Below are 16381 nucleotides of genomic sequence, written 5' to 3'. Positions count from 1 at the left end.
TACACTTGGTAATAAAGACATACTCTATTCTGTTCTATTATTTTCATTATCACCATAATGATGACATGGTACTTATATGGCACAAACACCCCGTGTAATGGGCTGAAGGCGCCTCACACGAAACAGTACATATACAGCAGTGCATCATACCACACAACAGCACATGGGGACACACAAAAGAGAGAAACGAAATCTATATACGCCAAGACAATGCTATAAGATTGCATATTCATAAAAAAAGCCCCCCCCCCCACACACACACGCACACACGCGCGCACACACAGAGTAAATACCCACCACAAGGAAGTGGTGAGGGGGGCGGGGGGGCGGGGGTGCGGAGGGTGCGGGGGGTGGGGGGGTGGGGGGGGCACAATGGTGTGTGGATGATAGGACAGAAGGTGCTTGACAGAAAACGAAACCATATAAACACCAACAAACAAACAAACAAACAACAACAACGACTACGACGACAACAACAACAACAGCAGCAACAATTTGAATTTAATTTGATTATTGATTTATCGATTCATATGTTTATTCATGAAACAAAGTATTGACTTAAGGAGCTTTAATAGTCCAAGTAATACGCCCTAAACTGTCGGTTTTTCTTCAGACGTCACAAGAAGTCTGTGTATTAACTCACTCAGTACGGCCAGTCCTCTCTTCTCGTCTACACAGACCCCTCGGATGTCCAGTGGGTGTCTGAATGACCCAACCTTTAGCTTCCGTCGTCAGAATTGTGGTATTCTTTGTCAACATTCACCTCTTCAGTATAAGAGCCTTCCGCTTGCAATATTTTGATGATGGTAATTGGGGTGAAACGCTGTTAGCGTCGTCTCTTTCGCCGGTCGTATGGAGAGAGTTAACGCGGTGGAATTTGCACACTTAGCTGGGCAGTCCTGATGTGGCCCTGTGCGGTCGGCTGGACTACGAACAAGGCAGTCAAAATGACTTACTCACAGGCTTCATTTCAACCCACGGGTTGAAGGTGGAAGTGAAACGAAGTTAGTGCATGGGGAAAAGGCAATGACTTGCTTGATGGGAGAAGAAAACCAGGCTTTTATAAAAGACTGGACGTGAACAACTCCAGACGTTCGAAGACTGAGATCATGGAGTTGGTGGCTGATGAGATTGTGTGTGTGTGTGTGTGTGTGTGTGTGTGTGTGTGTGTGTGTGTGTGTGTTGGTGTGGTGTGGTGTGGTGTGGTGTGTGTGTGTGTGTGTGTGTGTGTGTGTGTGTGTGTGTGTGTGTGTGTGTGAATCTACGCGCGAGTGTTTCTGTGCATGCGCGCGCGCGCGTTTGTGTGTGTGTATGCATATGTGTGTGTGTGTGTGTGTGTGTGTGTGTGTGTGTGCGCGCGCGCGTATTTGGAAAAAAAGAGAGATAGATAGAGAGAGAGAGAGAGAGAGAGAGAGAGAGAGAGAGAGAGAGAGAGAGAGAGAAAGACAGACAGACAGACAGACAAACAGACAGACAGACAGACAGACACACACACACACACACACACACACACACACACACAGAGGGTATAATCGCACTTTAGCATCCTAAAATCAGCTCCAGGAATTTAGAATGCTGAAGTGCGAACCACACACAGAGTGAGAATGACAGAGACAGAGAGAGACAGACGACGACAGAAAAGAGGTGCTGTGTCATAAGATGTTCAACTCTTGTCCTTCGAATCATCCTGTAATGCAACTGTCAACAAGACACTGAAAAATGGACCGCACCCCCCCCCCACACCCCCACACCCCACACCCCACACACCATCCGCCATCCCTAATCTCTTCCCCCCCCCCCACACACACACCCTCACACACACACACACCCTTCCTTCACCTTCACGTACTCCCCGTTGACTTTCAGGATCACAGTCTGTAACAAATAAAGGTGCGAACCCCATCCCAAGGTGGGCCAGCCGCTCATTTCCCCCTTCCCCTCCTCCTTGCCCCCCCCCCACCTCTTCCCTAGATGGGGAAACCGGCGTAAGTCTCTCTTCTCCCACCCCACCCCCATAAATCGGCTTTGACTTAAACCAATCAGAACCAGCGGAACCCCTCCCCATCGAAGCCTCAGCCATACTAGGTCCCGGCCTGCTCGACTTCGGGGGTCCCCCGCTTGGACAAAAGCTCCACAATTGTCATCTCGTTGTGGAAACACAGATTGAGGTGAAAACTAGTAAAAAGAAGGCAGGGAGGGAGGGAGGGAGGGAGGGAGGAAAGGGGGTGTGGAGGTGGGAGGAAAAGGAAGTAGGAAGTAGGGGTAAGGGACGGGTAAGGAGGTGGGTGGGGGTGGGGATTGAAGGGGGTGGGGGGGGGAGGTACGGAATCCAGAGGTGGATGGGGTGTGGGGTGTGTGGGTGTGTGGGGGTGCTGGTTTGTGTGCTGGATGTCTGGTCTGTTGGGGCTGGTGGTTGATTTCAAGGTAGGTGCCAAAGACGTGATGTGGGCGGATCTGCAAACTGTTTACGGATGGAAGAAGAAAAAGCGGAGTGGAGTGGGAGGAGGTGTAGGGGTGGGGTGGGGTGTAGGAGGTGGAGGAGGAGGAGGAGGAGGAGGAGGAGGAGGAGGAGGAGGAGGAGAAGAGAGGAGGATTAGCTGTTGTGGGAAATGAACTGCGTGGGGGGTGTGACACAGGATGGACTGAGAAAGTGGGGGTGGAGGGGTGGTGGTGGTGGTGGTGGTGGTGGATGTAGTGGGCGGTGGTGGTGAGTGCGGGTGTAGATGGGAGGGGGGGTATTGTATGGGTTTCGGGACTGACCGAGGAAAGAAAGAAAGGATGGATTTTTTTTTTTTTTTAACCTGATGGTCATCGATTAAGAGAGAGAGAGAGAGACAGAGACAGAGAGAGAGGGAGGAACAATAATTGACAAAATAACGTCTAATTTCAGTTCTCTGGTGGTGGCTTCTTTATTACTTCCTTACTGGTACCAGTGGAGTGGTTGCCCAGTGGTAACGCGTCCGTCTAGAAAGCGAGAGGACCACAGCGCACGGGTTCGAATCCCACTTCTTCCCCCTCCACAAGACACTGAGTGATGGTTTCAGCGCCGCGCCAGGCATTCGGATGAGTCGATAAACCGAGGTCCCGTGTGCAAGCATGTGCTCCGTTAAAGAACCCATGGCAAGAAAAAGTTTTGTCCCTGTCAAACATTCTGCAGAAAAAAAAAATCCACTCTTTATAAACTAGTGTGTGCGCGCGCGTGATTGAAGCCATACTGAATGACACAGGAAACGAATGATAAGCGCCGCCTATAGGCAGCTGTAAGACGGCTGTACGCAGGCAGGCAGCCTGTGGTGCAAATGGTTTGTGTCTGTGAAGCGCTTATAGAGTTTGGACTCTGAATGACTAGCGTCCAGACCACCACTAAATGTCTAGCGAAGGGGGAGAAAGTACTGGCGAACTATCGCTCCATGATTCCAAGCTTTCCACATGATTCGCCTGTACAGAAAGGACTGTATACTGACAGAGTAGCCAGGAACGCATGCACGCGCTCGCATACACACACACACACACATACACGGATACACAGACAGACAGGCAGACCACAGCTATAGACATACATACATACATACATACATACATACATACATAATGACAGACAGACAGACACACACACACACACACACACACACACACACACACACACACACACGAGTGGCTATGGTTAATTCCGACAAATGATTATACCGAATCGCACCTGCACAGCTTCTTCTCTTTTTTTTTTTTTTCATTTTTTTTTTTCAACACAACTTAAGACAAGACAACAGCTTGACAGCCTGGATTTCCGAGAAGCCCCTGATAATAATGATAATAATCACGTAGTACGAAACATCAGTTATTGAAGAATAACCTGCAGGTCCAAACAATGCCAGAAACCATCAGCATGGAAACGCACGTTTTGAAGCGAAGGAACTGACCAAAACGTAGGACTCCTGCATGCCATGCCAGGACGACCTTCAAGGAAGGAAATCTTTCCTCCGACGACGTGGTGACCTCTTCGGTTCCAGTTGGGAGAATCAAGCCAAATATCAAGCGTTATGTCCCTTCCCTCGTTTCTGTCTTCAAGATACCCCCCACACGCAGCGCTCAGCGGCAAACAGAGAGATACCCACACACGCAGCACATAGCGATTACTCGAGATACCCACAAACGCAGCATGTAGCTGTGCTAAAAAGATACCCCCCCACACACGCTGCACATAGCGGTGATCAAGATACCCACACACGCAGTTTGCAGCAGCGCTCGAGGTAGGTACCACAAACGCAGCATATAGCGATTGGTCAAGATACCTACACCCGCAGCATATAGCGGCGCTGATGACACCTACACAGGCAGCACATAGCTGTGCATAGATACCCACACACTCAGCATACACCTGTGCTGAAGATACCCACACACGTAGCACACAGCGGTGCTCTAGATACCCACACAAGCAGCGAACAGCTGTGCTGAAGATACCAACACACGCAGCATACATCTGTGCTGAAGATACCCCCCCACACAGCACACAGCTGTGCTGAAGATGCCCACACACGCAGCACACAGCGGTGCTCTAGATGCCCACGCACGCAGCACACAGTACTGCAAGCAACACGACCACATCGTAGTGCATCACTGTGTGCTGCGCATGTGAGCGTCACATCTTAAGGCAATTCGCGCGCGCGCGCGCAGAACCACACACACACACACACACACACACACACACACACACACATATGCCCTCCCCCACCAACCCTCGACACACACACTCTCACACGTGCGCGCGCACACACTTCCACACATCCACACATAAACACACACACACACACACACACACACACACACACAACCTACTGAAGAAAGTGAGATTTTTTATTTTTATAAACACATACAAACACTCCCATTCCTCCTCCCCTCACTCCCCCACACCCCAACACATCACTCCTCAGCCACCCCCCTAGCCCCCCCCCCCTCCCCACCCTTAAAGAGCAACTGACGAAACCGGCGACCTAGGAATAGGCGAAATGGAATAGGTTAATCGGAAACAGGCGATCCGAGATGACACTTTTAACCAACGTGCACAGCCATTGCCGATATGTCGACGCTGGATGCATAGTGACATTGTTCAGGATGCGGCAGTTCATGTCTTTAATAAAATAACTGAAAAAAACAACAACCCAACAACCCCAAAATAAAACAAAAACAAAAAATCCGTTCGCGCTCTTGTCCTTTAATGCATCGAATAAAATGTCAGCCACGACATAGAATCACTTCGTTGAGTTGTAATTGTTTGACAAGCGTGCAAGAAAGTGGTTCTTAACTTGTGTTCTGAAAGCCGACTTATAAAGGAGGGTGATTCGATTCAAACTGTTATGTGCTTGTCCAGGAGCAAAAAGTAAAGTATTGCTTTTCAAAATGCACTACGTAGGTCATGTAACATTTGACAGTTGAAAAACATTTTTTTTTTCCTCCCAAGACTTCAAAAATACTTATTTCACCTTATTTTCTTTTTAAAATCGACCTTGTGAAATCCCACACGCACGCACGCACACACACACACACACACACACACACACACACACACACATACGCACACACACACACACACACACGCACGCACGCACACACACACACACACACACACATGGAAAGAGAAATTCTATGCTGTCAAACAGCATCGAGACCAATACATCGATGCACAACAAAGCGCTGTTGGGAGAGAGAGAGAGAGAGAGAGAGAGAGAGAGAGAGAGAGAGAGAGAGAGAGACAGACAGACAGACAGACAGACAGACAGAGAGACAGACAGAGAGACAGAGAGACAGAGAGAGAGAGAGAGAGAGACAGAGAGAGAGACAGAGAGATAGAGAGACAGAGAAATGGAAAGAGAGAGAGAGTGATAGAGAGAAGAGAAGAGAGAGAGAGAAATGGAAAGAGAGAGAGAGAGAGTGATAGAGAGAGGGAGAAAGAGAGAGACGCTTCAGACGCTTTTTATTGACAATGGCCTAATTACAGCCCTTATGTCAAGGGGCTCAATTCTAAGTTGCAGCGTCAAATATACTGGATGAAAGAAAACAAACAACAATAAATAAAGCAAATAATGTCAACAAATCAATAATAATAATAAAAAAAATGGAAAACTAAATCGTACACTTGTGTATGTGCCAATACAATTACACACACCATAATAGAGAAACAACATACAATAGACTATAAACATACAATGTGACCATCACGTGTATACAGCTGTAACAGGCTAATCATATAACTAGTGATGATTACGTGTTATTACCATCTACTTTCCTTTACCTGATATTAACAGCTTCTGCTATGTATTTGGCAAGCAACATTATAATTTCATCATTTTCAGTGGATAACAGACTAAGCACGTCTTGTCTTTTCTCAGCAGCAATATGGAAAAGTCGTGTATTGGCTCTAATGTCTTCATAAGCTTTACAATGAAATAAAAAAATGATCTTCATCCTCTCTCACATCCTCCATACACACTGTACACATACAATCAGCTAAACCCTCTAGATCAAGCCATCTTTTGTTAGCTTTTAAACCTAAGGTTCTGTTTCTGAATCTCGCTAGCTTATCTATGTGTCATTTATTGATAAGTACTACTCCGGTTGTAAAATAGTTTTAAAGGAATGGAACCAAGAATACTTCACATCATCTTCTATTTTTAGAATGCCAGTTCTGTTTATAACAAGACGCTAAGCGATCTTTAAATTCTGATAGAAACCCTCTTTCATCCCCAACTCCCTGACTAAGCCATACAATACCAAATCCAGTTTCCGAAAGAACTTGTTTAACTTTACCCACCCAGTTACAATTACCTAACTCAAACTGCTGAAGTACTATGTCGTATGCCTGTCTGCATAATCTGTTTGTAGGGAGCTGGGTAAGTCTTAACCAATACTTGATGCATTTAACAAAAGCTTTAATATACGGAGGATACCTTTCAGAGTCACTGTACGCCATCGTGTTAGACGAGTGCAATGGAATAGTCATGAATCTCTTTATGGCAAAGGTGTGTACTTTTTCCACTTCAAGATTTTCGTCAAGACCCCATACTTAAGTTATCATTGATTGTATTTGAGTATCAAACAACTTCCAAAATAATGCTGGATTAATTGTTCTCAGTTTCTTCATAGATTTTATAATTTCTGTTATTCTCTTTTCTCCTTTCCAACACATTTCTGACCATTAAGCTCAACCTAGTCGTAAATACCATTCCTAAATACCTGTATGCATTGATATCTCGTATTTCCACATTACCATACAACCATTTTCCCACTGTGATAAATGACCTCCGTTACGAAAAACCATAATATTTGTCTTGTCTAGATAAACAGTTAACTGTAATTTATCTGCTCCGTTTTTTTAAATACATTAAGCTGATTCTGTAATCCAACAACAGTGCTAGAGAGCAAAATCACAACATCTGCAAACGTCAACAAAAATAGAGAAAGAGAGAGAAAGAGAGGGAAAGAGACAGAGAGAGAGAGAGAGAGAGACAGACAGTTCTAAAGGCCATTGGTCTTTGGGACAAGTCAAGGGTCTAAAAGAAAAAAAGAAGAAGAAAAAAAAGAAGGAAAATACAGAAAAAAAGAAAGGGGGTTGGGGGTGGGGAGGGTGGGGGGGAGAGAAAAGAAAAAAACAACAACAGCCCCAAACAAAACGATAATAAAAAAAGAAGAAAAAAAAAGAAGAAAACGAAAACGTGATAATTCATTCATACCTTCATACATGTGTCAGACATCAAAACATACATTAATTTTTTTTTTTTCAAATGACTGATAATCACTGTACGACGATAAGTACTTAAAATGTACACAGTGGTATACATGCACGAACAAGTAAATGACCTCTGATTTATAATGTAACATATCAACATAGGACTAAAGGCCGAATATAGGCCTCAATACATTTTTTTAGTACTGATCGCAGTCTTTCAAAAATGTTGCTCTGATTTCATCATATATGTGGGCATACGGCGTGGGGAGGGGAGGGGAGGGGAGGGGAGGGGGCGGTGGGCGCGGGGGTGGGGGGTGGGGGGGGGGGGGTGGGGGGGGGGGGGCGGGAGAACCAACGGTTTGTTGTTGTTTTATTTGTTTTTTTTGTTTTTGTTTTTTGTTTCCTGCTGTGACATCAGTGCAGACAGGGTCCAGGAAATTGTTGTTTTCAATGAACGCTCCCTCCCCCCCCCCCCTCTACCACCACCGTCTCCCTCCAACCGCCTCCTCTCATCCCCTACACACCCCCTTCCACCCCGCCCCCATGTTCATTTTTCTTCCGCCCCGGAACTAAGAGAGAGAGAGGGGGAGTGGGGGGGGGGGGGGACAACTTGGACTGACAGACAGACAGACAGACGGACGGATGGAAGAGAAAAAGTTCCAGACCAAAAAAAAAAAACAAAAAAAAAAAAACGACCTGCAGTGCAGCAGACCACAGCGACCCTCAGTTCATTTTTTTTGTAAAGGCCGTTGACACACTTCCTCTGGCGTCACGCGCAGTCTGTTTTTGAACTAGCGTGGGCTTAAGGAGAGTAAAGTGGCAGAATGGATTCGACACTTATCTGCCAACATTGTGTCCTTGAGGGTCTGGGTTCGAATCCCGCTCTCGCCCTTTCTCCCAAGTTTGACTGAGTGTCTAGTCGCTCGGATGAGACGAAAAACCGAGGTCCCGTGTGCAGCACGCACTTGGCGCACTGACAAAAAACGAGGGTGTTGTCCTGTGGCAACATTCTACAGAAGAATTCCACTCTGACAAGTACGCAACTACAGTTATGTACGTGCACTCAAGGCCTGACTAAGCGCGTTGGGTGATGCTGCTGGGTCAGGCATCTGCCTGGCAGATGTGGTGTAGCGTATATGGACTCGTCCGAACGCAGTGACGCCTTCTTGAGAAACTGAAACTGAAACTGAAACTGGCATGGGCTTGAATCAGGCTTTTTTTTTTTTCTTCATTTCTTTCTTCTTCTTCTTCTACCAGTAAATTTCGAGTGCAAAATTCCCTTGTGCTATAAACACAGATAATATGGTGTCTAAGAACAGCAGGGGATTCCCCATGCGATGTGTACTACTGTCGAACATAAAGAGCAGTAGGTTCATGGATAACAGCCCCATGATCTGGTCACCCTTCAGTGACATGGGTTCTCTACCTAGCTGCTGCATAAATCCGAGTTTGGTAGTGAAAGAGTTAACGCTTGTGTTATCGGTTTTGTTCTTTGGTATAGGTGTGGGTGCCAGGGTTGTGGGGATTTGTTGTTGTTGTTGTTGTTGTAGTTGTAGTTGTTGTTGTTGTTGTTTTTGTTTAAACTTTCAATTATGTCATTCAACTGGCCCTTTTTATTCCAGGGTGGTGCACGGTGGGAAGTGTGGTGTTTCAGAATACCTCACCTTTCCTTACCTTACCTTACCTTACTTACCTTACCTTATCTCACCTTACCTAACTTACCTTACCTCACCTCACCTTACCTTACCTCACCTCACCTTACCTTACCTCACTTTACCTTACCTTACCTTACTTCACCTCACCTTACCTTACCTTACCTTACCTCACCTTACCTTACCTTACCTTACCTCACCTCACCTTACCTTACCTCCTCACTTTACCTTACCTTACCTTACTTCACCTCACCTTACCTTACCATACCTTACCTCACCTCACCTCACCTTACCTTACCTTACCTCACCTTACCTTACCTTACCTCACCTTACCTTACCTCACCTCACCTCACCTTACCTTACCTTACCTCACCTCACCTTACCTTACCTCACTTTACCTTACCTTACCTTACCTCACCTCACCTTACCTTACCATACCTTACCTCACCTCACCTCACCTTACCTTACCTTACCTCACCTTACCTTACCTTACCTCACCTTACCTTACCTCACCTCACCTTACCTTACCTTACCTTACCTTACCTCACTTCACCTCACCTCACCTCACCTTACCTTTCCTTTCCTTTCCTTACCTTACCTTACCTCACCTCACCTCACCTCACCTCACCTCACCTTTCCTTTCCTTACCTTACCTTACCTTACCCGACGCTGTAATAAGGACTTAGGGGATCTATCACGTGTATTTGTGTTGTGTTGGTTTTGCCTTCCTGACGTGTTTTCTTTAAGCCTGTGAGAAGGCCCCTCACGGTCGGCTGGGTCATAAAGTAAGCAATTATCATGCTTGGATAACGTGTTTCTTTAGATCAACCCTCTGTGTGTGTGTGTGTGTGTGTGTGTGTGTGTGTGTGTGTGTGTGTGTGTGTGTGCAGATCTGCACAAACCTTTGCTTGGGAAAACAAAAAAAAACAAAAAAAAAACAAAACAAAACAAAACAAAAAAAACAAAAACAAAACAAAAACAAAAAAACAAAAACAAAAAAAACAAAAAAACCCAAAACAAAACAAAAATAAAATCCAAAAACAAACAAACAAAAAAAGCCCCCCAAAAACACACCGCCAATTTTTACACCTCCAGGTGGTACCAAGGACCATTTGTTTGGAAAATCCTCCTCCACGTCCACTAGACTTTTTGAGTGGTGGTATGGGTGCTAGTCTTTCGGACGAGACGGTTAAACCGAGGTCCCGTTTGTAGCATAGCATGCACTTGGCGCATATCAAAAAGAACCCAAGGCCTCTAGCAAATTCGTAGTAGAAAGAAGCAAAACCATTGATAATATTTACAAATACATCTGCAGACAAAACAACAACAACAACAACAACAACAAAAGAAGAAGAAGAAGAAGAAGAAAAAAAAGAAGAAGAAAAAGGTGGCATTGTACTGTGTAGACGCGTTTTCCCTGGGGTACGCAGCCCCAATTTTACACTGAGAAATCTGTTTTTGACAAGAAGTAATACAATACAATACAATACAATACAATACGACGCAACACAACACAACACAACACAATACAATACATCACCCGTTGAAATGATAAAACGCCTTCGGAGATTAGATGACAGTCCGGGGTGACCACACGTTGTTCTGTTTACAAGAAAAACATTGGTTCTGTGTTGAAACTGTCAGCCTTGCCTCCTACCCCCTAGCCCCCCCCCCCCCCCGCCCCCACCCATCTCCACCCTCATACTGTCACCATCCTCCTTTCACCCCCACCTACCGCCCCCCCCCCCGCCCCCTTATCCTCACCGCCATCTCTACCCTCCATGTCTGAGTCACTGTTTTTTTGTTTTGTTTACTTGTTCGCACGCGGAAGGGGGGCCGGGGGGGGGGGGGGGGGGGGGGGGCGGGGGGGGGATGGGGTTACGACGCACGTGCAAAGCGGAACATTGGAGAAGGGGGGTCAGAAGACAGTTTTGACAGAGTCGGTATACAGAGGAGAGGGGGGGAGGGGGGGGGACGGGCGGATAGAGGGAAGGGGGGGATGCAGGGGGGTGGGGGCCTCGATGGCGGAGAGCGTGTTTGGAAATACAATGGTTCAGAGTGGGGAAGAAAAAAAGAAGAAGAAGAAAAAAAAAAAAACACCCCAAAAAACTGGGACAGGGTCTCGAGCACTTTCTTTTCTTTTTGTTTCTTTCTTCTCTTCACCCCCCCACCCCCCACCCCCCCCCACGCCCCCCATCCCACCGCCCTTCCTCGCCCATCCCCCATCCTCCATCTCACTTGCCAGTCTCCCGCCCCTCCCTGTTCCTTCCCCCCCACCCCTGCCTCCACTCACCACCACCACCACCACCACCACCACCATCATCATCATCATCATCATCATCATCATAACACGGGTCAAACCGTACCAACAATCTTCTATAATCTTGGTCAATGTCATCAAAGATCTATCAATCATACGGATTTCTTTTGAAGTTTGGCGAAGTCGGGTCATTGTCACTCTCCTGACGCGCTGAAGACTCGCCAGTTGTTGGAAACTGATGATGTTGTTTCCTTTCAAGTTGTTTTAAAGTATGTTTCATGGATTTACTTGGGAAAAGAAAAAAGTTTTGCTATTGTTATACAACAGACCACCTCGTCACGTCATTATGAATGGAAATCGTCCATCTAAACGTTACGCAAGGTAAGGTAAGGGCAGAACGGGGCAGGGCAGGGCAGGGCAAGGGAAAGGCAAGGCAAGGCAAGGGCAAAGCAAGGCAAGGCAAGGGAAAGGCAAGGGCAAGGGCAAGGGCAAGGCAAGGCAAGGCAAGGGAAAGGCAAGGGCAAGGGCAAGGGCAAGGCAAGGCAAGGCAAGGCAAGGCAAGGCAAGGCAAGGCAAGGGTAAGGGTAAGGGCAAGGCAAGGCAAGGCAAGGCAAGGCAAGCCAAGGCAAGGCCAGGCAAGGCAGGGCAAGGCCAGGCAAGGCCAGGCAAGGCAAGGCAAGACAAGGCAAGGCAAGGCAAGGCAAGGCAAGGCAAGGCAGGGCAAGGCAAGGCAAGGCAAGGCAAGGCAAGGCAAGGGCAGGGGCAAGGCAAGGCAGGGCAGGGCAGGGCAAGGCAGGGCAAGGCAAGGCAGGGCAGGGCAGGGCAAGGCAGGGCAAGGCAAGAAGTTTCTTTCATGTGCCCCCTTGAGGCATTAAAACTTTATACAAGTACATCTTGTACACACACCAAGCACATGATAAGAGTGACGTAAAAAAAACAACAACAAAAGAAAACAACAACAACAACAAATAAACAAACACAAAAAGCCGACACGAGTTTACAAACAAATACACATTGACAATCCATTTTTTTTCCTTCCAAAAAGATAATTATTTTCGCTATCAGTATACAAAGTTTTGCTGAAAAAAGAGACACGTTTAGCCGAAACGAAGGCTTAAAGCTTTAATAATGTTCCCCAGAAAATAGTTAAATGGAATTAAATGGAGTTTGGACGGGGTCTATAATATGTAGGTGAACACTTTTTATGGTGATATATATAATAATAATAATAATAATAAAAAAAAAAAGGTGCACACAAACAGATAATGGTAGTCGGAGAACCACTACACAAATATCGCGGGGGAAAAAGAAAATCCATTGCAGGGTTTTTGGGGGGAAAGAATGATCACATCGTCAGGACAATTATTACATTTCGGTCACTTCGCCAGACATTGCCCACTGTTGCTGACAGACAAGATGGCATGCCCCTGAGAAGAACTGCGGTGAGGACGTTCGAAGGAGACCACCGCCGGCGCCTTGCAGCTGCTAGAGATGGACGACACAGGTAGGCCAGGAAATTTAGATTAAAATTTGCGTTGGGTCAAAATGTCTGCAACAAAACCGTTCTTTTTACGATAAAATAGAATAAATCATACTGATCACACTGATATAAAGTTGGCCACTATAGGGGGGCGGGAACATAGGTAGATTTTGATTTTTAATGACCAGAATCGAATATTTTTATTACTTCTGCCTGTGCGAGAGCGCCTTACAAAGAGTCGCAAGGCAAGCACAGGCGAAGGTTACGCAAGCGCGGTATAAGGGGTCGCCAGAGGAAAGCGTTCAGCGCGGTATAAGGTGTCGCCAGAGGAAAGCGTTCAGCGCGGTATAAGGGGTCGCCAGAGGAAAGCGTTCAGCGCGGTATAAGGTGTCGCCAGAGGAAAGCGTTCAGCGCGGTATAAGGGGTCGCCAGAGGAAAGCGTTCAGCGCGGTATAAGGGGTCGCCAGAGGAAAGCGTTCAGCGCGGTATAAGGTGTCGCCAGAGGAAAGCGTTCAGCGCGGTATAAGGGGTCGCCAGAGGAAAGCGTTCAGCGCGGTATAAGGGGTCGCCAGAGGAAAGCGTTCAGCGCGGTATAAGGGGTCGCCAGAGGAAAGCGTTCAGCGCGGTATAAGGTGTCGCCAGAGGAAAGCGTTCAGCGCGGTATAAGGGGTCGCCAGAGGAAAGCGTTCAGCGCGGTATAAGGTGTCGCCAGAGGAAAGCGTTCAGCGCGGTATAAGGGGTCGCCAGAGGAAAGCGTTCAGCGCGGTATAAGGGGTCGCCAGAGGAAAGCGTTCAGCGCGGTATAAGGGGTCACCAGAGGAAAGCGTTCAGCGCGGTATAAGGGGTCGCCAGAGGAAAGCGTTCAGCGCGGTATAAGGGGTCGCCAGAGGAAAGCGTTCAGCGCGGTATAAGGGGTCGCCAGAGGAAAGCGTTCAGCGCGGCAGGTGGCAGAATGGTGAAGATGCTTATCTACCGATATAGTGTCCGTGGAGGTCTGGGTTCGATTCCCGCTCCAGCCCTTTCTCCAAAGTGTGACTGGAAAATCAAACTAAGCGTCTAGTCATTCGGATGAGACGATAAACCGAGGTTCCCGTGTGCAGCACGCACTTGGCGCACTGAAAAAGAACCCATGGCAACAAAGGCGTTGTCCTCTGGCAACGTTCTGTAGAAGAAACCCAGCCTGATAGGTACACAAATATGATATAAGCATGCACTCAAGGCCTGACTAAGCGCGCTGGGTTTCGCTGCTGGTCAGGCATCTGCCTAGCAGATGTGGTGTAACGAATATGGATTTGTCCGAACGCGCTGACGCCTCCTTGACAAACCGGAAACTGTAAGAAGACGACACAGAGCTGCCCTTGCCCCTGCCCTGCCTGTTGGCGTTCCATACCCCACCTGCAACCGCATGTGCGCTTCTGTTCAAACTTTGGGCTTAGAAGCCACATGCGAGTTCACTGACGGTGTCTGCTGATGATTGGCACAACGTATCATCATCCTCGGACCCCGAGAGAAAACCATGCTGGCTAAAAATAGCACCCCCCCCCCCAAGCCCCCCCCCCCCCCCCCAACCAACCAAACAAAAAGCAACCCACCCCCTTCCAAAAAAACAAAAACAACCCCCCCAAAAAAACAACAACAACAACCAAACAAACAAACAAACAACGGCAGCAGCAGCAAAAAACAAAAAACAACAACAAATAAACAAAACAAAACAAAAACAAAAACAAAAAACCCAAAAAACAACACAACAACAACAGCAACAAAAAAAAAACAACAACCAAAAAACAAAACAAAAAAACACGCGAAGATTTGAAGTTTTCAAGTTATTGTCACGATCTACTTTCACTGTTTATGATTGTGAGGCTCCACATCAACTTAGCATTTAAGCATTTTATGTCTTTTATGTGTTCATACCGTTCATTGCTTGTGCAGCATGCACCATACGTGAATTTCTCTTTTTTCAAATAATAAACTATTCTGTACTGGTGTCAATATTAGCAATAATAAGAAGAACGAACTAACAACTGTTGGTTTTTTTTTTCAGAATAACTCAGCCAAACAGAAGAAATGTTTCTTGTCAAAACTGAGTCAAGCAGGAGTCATCTGCACTGGCTGGCCATGTGTGCTAAAAACATTGCTATTTTACAAGGCTGAAGACACACTCTCTCTCTCTCTCTCTCTGTGTGTGTGTGTGTGTGTGTGTGTGTTAGTGTGTGTGTGTGTGCGTGTGTGCGTGTGTGTGTTACTCGCTTCCGTTCCGTACAGATGTGAGCGATGTTGTGTCTCTCAGTTTGACGCTGTGTTATGCTCGTACATTATACATGTATTAAGTATTCAGTATAACTACATTTATATGCTTACATGTTTGTGTGTCTCTTAAGTGCTGATATCTTCACCGTTGGAAAATAAAGATTCATTCATTCATTCAGTCATTCTCTCTCTCTCTCTCTCTCTCTCTATATATATATATATATATATATATACATATACATGTATGTATACAAATGTATTTGTGTTTAAGATATACTCAGGAGAGGGCTTCAACATTTCTCTAAGACTGTGATGCATTGTGACACGCTCGAAATAAAACACAGTGCAAAAAAACAAAAAACAAAAAAAAACAACAAAACTTTAAGCCCCTCTTTGAGCACAGTATGAAGCCTATAAGCTTGTTGGTGTTCTGCGCCTGATACGTACAGTTTGTATTTCATTTGTTCTGATTACAGCTTTATCTAAACCTACAAGAACAAAATATCTTCCCCACAATACACACTCCTTTTGAATAAAAACCCTCGTCGCAACACGTGTTGGCAGTTTCAGTTTCAGTTTCAGTTTCCCAAGAGGGTGTCGCTGCAGATTCAGATTCAGATTCAGAAGCTCAAGGAGGCGTCACTGCGTTCGGACAAATCCATATACGCTACACATCTGCCAAGCAGATGCCTGACCAGCAGCGTAACCCAACGCGCTTAGTCAGGCCTTGAGAGAAAAAAAAAGTGAATGAATAATAGATAAGCTTACATATTAAAATAAATAAATAATAATTATGATATAAAAAAGGTAGTAGTAATGGTAATAAAAAACAACAACAACAATGATGATAAATAAGCAAATAAATGTAAAACATGAAGACACACATTCACACATACACCCACACATGCATAACAGATATGCACCAAACATACAGTTTCACAGATATGAAAGCACAGTCAAATACATATAAATGTACATGAGCTCCAACACACACACACACACACACACACACACACACA

Source organism: Babylonia areolata, chromosome 5 (genome assembly GCF_041734735.1).
Source record: "Babylonia areolata isolate BAREFJ2019XMU chromosome 5, ASM4173473v1, whole genome shotgun sequence".
Classification (NCBI taxonomy): domain Eukaryota; kingdom Metazoa; phylum Mollusca; class Gastropoda; order Neogastropoda; family Buccinidae; genus Babylonia; species Babylonia areolata.
Note: the sequence above shows the minus strand (reverse complement) of the source record.